Source organism: Pantherophis guttatus, chromosome 2 (genome assembly GCF_059756535.1).
Source record: "Pantherophis guttatus breed Tessera chromosome 2, ASM5975653v1, whole genome shotgun sequence".
In the NCBI taxonomy this organism is placed as follows: Eukaryota; Metazoa; Chordata; class Lepidosauria; order Squamata; family Colubridae; genus Pantherophis; species Pantherophis guttatus.
Genome location: NC_142064.1, coordinates 228289997 through 228300250, shown reverse-complemented (window position 1 = coordinate 228300250; position 10254 = coordinate 228289997).

Here is a 10254-nt window from a genome sequence, read left to right as displayed (position 1 = left end):
ATAAAGAATGTATAAACATTTAATTCAGGGGTGGGTTCTACTTATCTTTACTACCGGTTCGCAGCGGGACTGCGCGTGCTCTTCTGCGCATGTGCAGAAGCGTTTTGATGACATCGGGGGCAGTGGGCGGGACCTCCCGCTGGTTTTACTACCGGTTCTATAGAACCGGTGAGAACTGGAGACAACCCACCACTGATTTAATTGTACATCCCAGCAAACTTTCTGAGGCTTTAACACTACTAGTTTTACTATTACTCAGTACCTCATAAATTTACACATGTGAACCACCATCTGACATTATAACAAGATACAGACATGGTATCAGATTACCCACATATCTTGCCTCCTCCTTTTCTGAGGTGATGAAGATTATTGAAAGTCAAAAGCTTGCAACAGTTTTGTCCCAAAGGTGCTTTTTCAGGAGGCAACTGGACTTTCTTGGTTTTTTTTTTCCTTTGAAGACGTTTTGCTTCTCATCCAAGAAGCTTCTTCAGCTCTGACAGGATAGTGGAGAATGGAAGGAATTCCCTACTATCCTGTCAGATTCCCCACTATCTTGTCAGAGCCGAAGAAACTTCTTGGATGAGAAGCAAAACGTCTTCAAAGGAAAACAACAACAAGAAAGTCCATTTGCCTCCTGAAATAGCACCTTTGGGACAACCATGATCTGGATGACTGAGAATCTCTACAGACTTTTGCAACAGTTTTGTAACTTTAAGTTGGCTTAATAAAAGTAGGGTCTTATTAGATTTGGGTAAATACCCCCTCCCTTCAATATAACTATTGCTGTGTCAAGTTGTTAGCTTCCTATAAATGTATCAGTTCTTAATATAACTTATGTATTTAGACAAGTGTCTATTTTTATTGACAATGAGATATGAATGAAGAGTTGAAGAAGCTTCTTGAATGAGAAGAGAAACGTCTTCAGGAAAAACCAGAAAGTCCAGTTGCCTCTTGAAAAAGCACCTTTGGGACAATGAGATATGATACTGCTTTGCGAAGTTTTTGCATTCTATCCTCTACTATGGGAAATGGAGGACATACAATGTTTGGGGCAAGAGCAAAACGTTTTAGAACATCTCACAGATTTTTTTTGCTTTGAAATAGTGGACAATATTCATTGTTTCGCAATGAAATTTCATGACCACTAGATGTCAGCCAAAACCCATATTGAACCAGAGAGTCAACAATGTAAAAACTTTGAAAATTCCACAAAAGAGAAATCTCATAAAATAGTTTTACTTTAAAAAGAGTTTACCTTAGAAGATAAGGTTTCCAGGAGTCACCTAGATGGCAATATAAATTTATGAACTATAAGCATATTTCATATAAACAAATATAAATTTGTTCAACAAATAAAACTTGGACAATAGTTTGAAATTGTATTGAAATTGCAAGAGGGACCTAAAGGCCTTGGGAATGGACATTAACAACTGCAAAACCTTGACCTCCGATCGTTCAGCTTGGAGGCTAAAGACGCAGCATGGCCTTCTCCAATTCGAAGAGACACTTGTTCTGCAGGCTGAGGCAAAGAGGCAGTCCCAGAACCAGCGAAATCTGGGGGCTGGGCAGGGGACAGAATGTATCTGCCCTCAGTGTGGAAGGGATTGCCACTCTCGAATTGGCCTTTTTAGTCACACTAGATGCTGTTTTAGGATCTCTTTCTAGAGCACGATACCATAATCTCTTGAGACTGAAGGATGCCAATGAATCTCATTTGTTGGAACAAAAAGTTTTAGTATCTGAGGTTTGAAGAATGAAATTATTTAACTAGTGATCCTTCAGTCTGTCATAGAACAAAAGCTCAGAATGACAATTGCAACTAGGCTATTATACAATATGCTCAAAAGTGGCTCAATAGGCTCAACCTTGAGGAATGTTTGGCCAATATGATGTGGAGATGGCTAAATTAACTACCGGTACTTTAATTAGAGGGAAAAAAATAGTACCTGCATTTATAGACTTTTGTTTGCATGAAATGGGGGGGGACACTTTCATGGTTTTAATGATTAGAAAAAAAGAGATCATAGAAAAAAGTAAAGGGGTTTTTTTTTGGTAATCATAGAGCAAGAAAGATAATTTTGCAATTGTACTTCTATTTACTGCAAGGGAAATTGGAAACTTCTTCTATTTCTTCCTCTTGATTCTTTCTTGTTTCTTTCTTTTGCTCTTTTTTAGTTTTTATGTGTTTTGTAAAACTTTAATTTAAAAAATGTAGATTAAAAAAAAACAACAACCAAAGTGAAAGCCCAGAAGAAAATGCCATTGTGCTACCCTCCCAACCCAGCCATTGTGGCAAAATCCTTCCTTGGTAACAATTTTTATATGATACATCCCATTGTAGGAAGTTAGCACCCACCCCTCTCCTAGAAGAATGAAATATTTTAGGAAATATTAAAAAGGCAGAATATTATATTTCCCTGGATGAGAAATGGAGAAGCATGTTTTAAAGACAAAGCAGTTCCCACCTTTCTGCCGCCTCCACCCCCCTCTTTGTCAATGGGCCAGAGGCAGAAACCCAATTCCCTCCCACCTTTGTCAATGGACCATCATCTGCAACACAATAGGACCCATCTAGCAACAGAAACTCACCACATGGCACCTGGGAAGATTACATCAGCCAGCAAAGCTAGCTAAGACCCCCACCCCCTGGGAGTCTGACAACCAATCAGGATACTCTTCCTGTGCTACAGGAAGTTCAAAGCTCAGAGAGTGCATAAAACTAAGGCACGCTCAACATCTCGGCCCCTTTTCTGTTCAGGAACTCAAACCATGTGATCCTGTCCACCATCAAACCATCTTTCCAAGTAGTCTCCATGTTTCCAGTGTCTTTTTCCCCACTTGGAAAGGATATTTCTTCCAACACCATGAAGTTGCCAATTTGTCCTTCCCAGCCCTCCATGGAAATAGTTTAGCTTCACCTTTAGATGTTCGTTTTTTATAATAGTGTTTTCCTCTTTTCCTGACACAATGGATTTTGCCATTGACAAAATCCAGTATGTTTCACCAACAATGTGGTTCATGGTACAGAACAAAAGGTATATCAGATCTTATGCAAGCTCTTCTATATGAAATCTTAGGGTTGTTTTCATTCCGAAAAAACTCTGGAACTATAATTAAAAATAGGATACACTTAAAGAGCACCAGCCCTGCCTTGCATTGAAAGTCAGTTTAGAAAGCTGGATTCTGACAACAAAGTGTTGTTGATCTGTTTTCAATAAACGTTATATATACTTCTGCTGCTTTTGCTGCAAGAAGTCTTATGTGGTGTTACTCTTTATTGCTTTTATTATTGGGCTGGGGGGGGTAGGGGTGGGAGGTGTTTTGCCTGCTCCGTGCAAGTTACTTCTCATTGCTGTTCATAGCAGCCATTGGAGCCTTTGCAAGATGGAACTGAATCATTGCTTGCTCCATCCAGTGTTCTCCCATGACCATCTTTGCGACTGATGGCTAGAGTTAGGGTCATAAAGGTGAGGGAGAAACATGGACTAAAGTAGGAGGGAGTACTTGTGGTGTTCCTCCCAACAAGTTTGCATGTTTGTGCTCCTCACAACACAACACGGTTGCCTCCTTGCAATCCCTCTTTCCTCATGAGCACGAGATCAGCCTGGCCCAATACTCTTCCTCCAGATCAGTCAGAGTGGTCAGCCTATTTTCAAACATGGCTACAACCTGTTTATCTGGCATTTTGTCAGCACCCAGCTGAGCCAAACCACACTTTAAGGAAAGCGTTTGACAATGACATCAGCAAGGGAGACACCTAGTTGGAAGGGAAATGTAGTCTTCTTTCTTCCTTCCTTCCTTCCTTCCTTCCTTCCTTCCTTCCTTCCTTCCTTCCTTCCTTCCTTCCTTCCTTCCTTTCTTTTTCTTTCTTTCTTTCTTTCTTTCTTTCTTTCTTTCTTTCTTTCTTTCTTTCTTTCTTTCATTAGATTTATATACCGCCCTATTCCCGAAGGACTCAGGGTGGTGAACAGGCACAAAAATAAAATACATAAATACAAAAATTTAAAAGCAAAAATAAAACCAGATTAAACAATTTAGCCCGAGACAAATTTAAAACCCCAATATTTAAAAACAGATTTAAAATTTTCAATTTAAAAGAAAAGGGGGGAAAAGGTTAGGCCAGGCCAGCTTGCTGGAATGGGAAGGTCTTAAGAGCGCGGCGGAAAATGCGCAGATCCGGGATCCTCTGTATCTCCGGGGGGAGCTCGTTCCAGATAGTGGGTGCCCCCACAGAAAAGGCCCTCCCCTGGGGGCCGCCAATCAACATTGTTTGGCCGATGGCAAAGAGGAGGAGCCCCTCTCTATGAGAGCATACCGGGCGGTGGGAGGCTATTTGTGGTAGTAGGCGGTCCCGTAAGTAGCCAGGTCCTAAACCATGGAGCTCTCTAAAGGTGGTAACCAAAACTTTGAAGCGCACCCGGAAGACCACCGGGAGCCAGTGCAGCTCACGCAGGAGAGGTGTTACATGGGAGCGCCATGTCGCTCCCATAACCACCCGCACGGGTGGTGAAGGGAATCCACCGGTCACTTTCTTCAACTTATGAAGAACCTTATGAAAACTTGTAAAGCCAAGAATATTGTTTGACCTCATTTCTAAAGCAGGGGAGGGTTCAGATATCAAGGCAGGACAAGTTATGATGGCATGTTTTTCTATTGGTTCAAGAACTGTTGATTGTAATTAAATATGGCTAGTTGGCTGTGCCCTGTATGAGAAGCACAGGACTGTTCTAATAGTTATTTCTAGATTGGATTTTTTTTTTGACACCTGCTATGGCCCTTATATTCAAAAACAGAAGATTGAGAGAAAGTCTTAGATACTCTCACCTATTTCCCTGGGTTTGAAAAAAAATCATTTTTTAAAACAAGAAATTAAAAGTATTTTCAAGATTGGTTTCTACTTGGGTGTACTTTGTGTCGCAGCAGGTTTTCATTAACCGCAATTACTCAGGGAAAAGATACACAGTTCCTCAACCTGAGAAGAAACGCAGAAAGTAGTTCAATCTTGCAGTCTAAATTCCTCACCAGCTGGATTACAGGTGTTGGAATAAAGTATATGCTGTGACTCACCCACCATTTAGAATGTGAACCAGTGTCTATTTTTGAGTTGAAATCATTTATGTGATGGAATGTGCACCTGCAGCAGTAGAAGGGGGCTCTCTTGCCAATTCAGAACTTTCCTAGAAAGTGATTCAGGTTAAGAGACTGCCTAGTCCTGTGGTGAAGAGGGGAAGAGATTCAGGGTAACCTAAAATCTCTCAGGATATATTTAGCAGGTTAGAAAATTATGGTTTTAGCTCGGCAACATTCTGTCTGTTGGATGCTAGCAAATAAAGGATTGAACTCGACTGGATCTCACTATGTCTTGTTTCTGGGCTTGGACCTGACATCAGTGACAATCCAATTCCTCCCCCAAGTTTACTAAAAATTCATAGCAAGGACAACTAAGGATTTATACTGCATTCACAGTAAGGTCTGGATCTGCGACTGGCAATATTGACATTCACTCTAGGTCAGGGGTGTCAAACTCAATTTCATTGAGGGCCGCATCAGGGTTGTGTTTGACCTCAGGGGGCTGGGGTGGACGTGGCCATGTGGGTGTGGTCAGCTCAACATCAGTCGTGTCAGAGGCACCTTTGGTGGCCCGAGCGCTCTGCCAGTGAAAACGGGCTCCTGAGCTCCCTTTCTGGCTGTGACAGCCTCCTGCAACCATCTGCCAGTGAAAATGGAACCCAGGATGGCCACACGTAGGCCCTGTGAGTTCCGTTTTCAGCTGTGATGGCTTCCTGCAATCCTGTGCCAGCGAAAAAGTTTTGGCAGGCAGAGGCACCACTAGCGGGTCCTTCACTGTTTCCAGGCCCCCCCCTCAAGCCAGATTTATGCACCCCGTGGGCCAGATCCAACGCCCTGGCCTTGAGTTTGACACCCCTGCTCTAGGTGGACAGCATGGGGAATGGAATTCCTTTTCTGCTTGGTACATTACAAGGCCTCAACAGCATGAAATTGTCAGATTTAGTGATAGGAAGGCCTTCAAACTCCCACATGTGCACAATGAGAGTGGGGTCTAGATCAGGGGTGACAGCTTGGTTGTCTCAGGAATTCTGGGAGTTGAAGTCCACAGGTTGTAAAAGGGCCACATTTGCCCACCCCTGGTCTAGATGGCTATAAAATATCTAAGTGTGTGTCACAGGAAGCAGAAATAAATTAAAATTTTGATCTTGAGTTGACTATCTCTGTCTCTGTCTCTCTTTCTCTCAAAAGGCCAGGTTAAAATAATAATAATAATAATAATAATAATAATAATAATAATAATAATAATAATAATAATAATCTGCCGATACATCACACAGTCCTAAACGCTTGGGAAGTGTTCGACTAGTGATTTGAGATACGAAATCCAGCATGGTCATCTCGTTTCCTGTGTATACTGTCATGATCATGATCATGATCATCATCATCATACTACTCTGCCTTTACATACCTGTACATGACATCATGATGCACATGTATAACGGGCAAATCACAATACATATTTCATTATTTGCCCGTCTTTGTTTTCCTGCACACTCCCATGGAGTATATTTATTTATTCATCATACTTATATTGCTATCATCTCATAAAACATGACTCTGGGTGCCCTGAAATATGAATCATGATCCCAAGCTGGAAAAGTAAATAGAAACGTATTATTTTCCCATCTTATTATTTTCAAATGCTATTTACCCAATGTGTGCATGTGACTTTTATGGTAAGATGACACACAAATTTTATTACCTCTTAGGCTGTAAGATGCATACTGATGGAAGCATGATTTTGAGACTCACCATTTCTAGCCTATTATTGTCTGGCATCTAAAATGAACAACTGGGAACACGGCTACCTTGAAGAACAGGACTGGGCTGCATCTCTATATCAATTCTGGTTTCTCAGTGTGTGGACTCTGTAATTACTTTGTAATATTTAAAATTATGTGTTGACATGCTACATAATTAAGCAGAACAAATGAAGTTAGGATTACAGACTCTCCAATTTAAAAGGACTACATCCATCTGATTTATTTGACAAAGCCACCAAACAGGAGAGAGTTAAATATTGTTTTAGCATGCATGCCTAGACAGAACTGCTCTCATGGTATGTAGAACAGATATGAATCACCAGGAGAAAGAGGGTGAATGCCAGGTGAGTAAGAGGCAATTCAGTCCAGATATTATGTGTGAGAGAAAAAGGGTAAAGGCAGCCCCTCTCAAATAGTTCAAAGAGTATATTGTGTAGGTGCAGATAATACAGTGCTCTGTATGGCATGATTTTGTGAAACAATAAAGAATTGTTTGGAAGAATCACCACATGTCATTTTTGGTGAAAGCTGCAAATTTATATTATTTGAAAGGTTGGGGGTAATTTTCAAAGGATGGTAATCTCTGAAACTGAAGCTGAGGGCTATCTTTTAAGGATCTTAGAAATAATTCTATAATTTAAATAATTTATAATTTATTTATTAATAATTTATTTCTGCAAATACAATAACAAGCTGGGCTATTAACAGTGATTGGAAGAAATTGCTGAAATGAAATTAACTGCAGAAAAGATAAAATTCTGCCACTAGGTGGTGTGCAAAGCCAGCAGCAAATCAACTTGCTGTAGACTAGCAAAATTAAGATTTAGGTTCACTTTTACCCCAATCCCACACCTAGTGGAACTTTCCAGTTTAAAGAATTTAAATGGAAAATAAACGTCCCAGGCATCTGATGGGAATCCACAAACCATATAATACAACTTATGTTTTCAGTTTTCAAAATTGCGATTTCTAGTTCACCAAGTTGAATATACTCTCCATGTTTATAGTTATATCTAATGGTGCTGTTCCACTGATAGAATAGTATCTGCCCCCCAAAAGAAATTCTTCGTTTCTAATTTACTTTTTAAATCTTTGGCCCAAACAGAGGATATGTTGGAGCAGATTTGGGGCTAGCACAAAATATTATAGAGGAGAGGAGAAGGAAGTCCTTTTGCATAACCTAACATGGCAAGTTGGGGAAGATACAGATGTACCCTAGAAGTAAGGAAAGAGATATGGAAAATTCCAACACTGTTGCTATCAAGTTATCATCTGTATTCTTGCAGTCCACATATGGTAGCCCTACCTTGCATATCGGGTTCAATGAAAGTCTGAAAAAAAAGTGGTGTATATTTCAAAACATTTAAAAGAGAGTAGTGTATGATCTTGCAGATCACAAATATCTGGTCAGCTGCTTCAGGCAGACTTACAACCTTTGGTATAATAGAGTAATAGGAACACAAAGTTCACTGTACTGGACAAAAACAGAATGACCTCAAAACATTTTTTTCTAAACGTGCAACTTATTTTGTTCTGAGTCTGGAGCTCTGCTTTCCAATTATGTTTCAAAGGTTGCATAAATTTCAATATGCCTTCACATCTTCCCTTCTTCGAACTGGTATCTACCAGCCATGTTAGACTTCACAACCGTTTTTTTCATCAATACATTCAAAGACTTGAGGCTGGAAAAAGTGGCTTTAAAGAAAAGGGGAATACATCAGAAGCAAATTTTGTGCTGTGACTAATTCATGCAAGCAAGGTATTTTTTGGCATAAAAGGTAGACTTGGACTGCCTTTTACTGGTAGAAGAACACAGCCAGTTTAGAAGTTGGATACCTATGGGATTGCTTCAGTGGTGAAATCTTCCCCAGTTTGCCACACATGCTGCATGCACCTTCACAGTATGCACCAAATGCGTGCTGTGTGCAGAATGAAGCAGCCTGGGAAGGTAAGTAGAACGGGGGGGGGACGGGGGACAGCTGTGCCGTGCGATTTAGGTTCATTTCTAATGAATATAAATCGCACGGCACAGCTGATTGTCAGAAATACCAGTTTGGATCAGCCGGTAGCTTTTATCACTACCGGTTCGCCCAAACCAGTGTGAACCGGTAGGATTTCACTACTGGATTGCTTCTCAATGGCTTTTGCCCATACAATAAAATTTGGAAAGAGTAGGCTTTCTATAGCCCCCTTCCCTTACTGAACATCTTTGTTGTGGCCTCTTTGGGATAGCATCTCTCTTGCTTTTCAGGAAAACCATCCAAATATGGTTATTGCAGAAGGGCTTGGGAAAGAGTCTTCCAAAATATCTAACAGGGCTGTGTGGTGGCGTGTTTTTTTGGCATTGGACTTGGTACAGCTTTAAAACAATATTGATATTTTAATTTGTTTCTCACTGTAAAAAGAAACTGTAAATTGCTCAGAATTCCACTGGACTGAAGAGATACATAAACTCTAGATATAACTATACATTTTTTCTTTCCTAAAAGTATTGAGAAATGGTATTCAATACTGGAAGGATCCTGTTTTTTTATTTATTAAGTTCCCTCTTGTTTTTTGTTTTTTGCTTTTTTAAAGAAATGGTTACAGGTAGACCTCGATTTATGACAATTGATCCCAAAATTTCTTTTGTAAACTGAGACAGTTGTTAAGTGAGTTTTGTCCCATTTTACGACCTTCCTTGCCACAGTTGTTAAGTGAATTACTGCAGTTGATAAGTAGTTACCCAGTTGTTAAGTGAATTTGGTTTCCTCATTGACTTTGCTTTTCAGAAGTTCACAAGAGGTGATCACATGACCTTGGGACACAGCAACAGTCATAAGTATGAACCAGTTGCAAAGTATCTGAATTTTCTTCACATGATCCTGGGGATGCTGTGAAGGTCGTAACTGAAAAATAACAATAGCACTTATATATTGCTTTACAGTGCTTTACAGCCCTCTCTAAGCGGTTTACAGGCTCAGCATATTGCCCCCAACAATCTGGATCTTCAGTTTACCCACCTGGGAAGGATGGAAGGCTGAATCAACCTTGAGCCTGGTGAGAATTGAGCAGAAGTAGCCTGCAGTACTGCATTCTAACCACTGAGCCACCATGACTCATAAGCTGGTTGTAAATTATAATGGTCACGTCACATTTTTCAGTGCTGTTGTAACTTTGAACGGTCAGTAAATGGATTGTTGTAAGTCAAGGACTACTTGTGTATGGAATGGATTCAATGTTGCACAAATATATGATTTAGGGAGTTGCCAGATCAGTCAGCATTGCAAATTTGCTACATTTTAAATCATTGCCCAGAAAACAAGCCTTCATACTATTAGAGACAGGTAAATATTGCTTAAAGTAAAGTGCAATTCCCTCCTGAAGGCCATCTGGAACAATGGATTTGAAACAGTCCAAGGCACGCATTCAGTTGCGT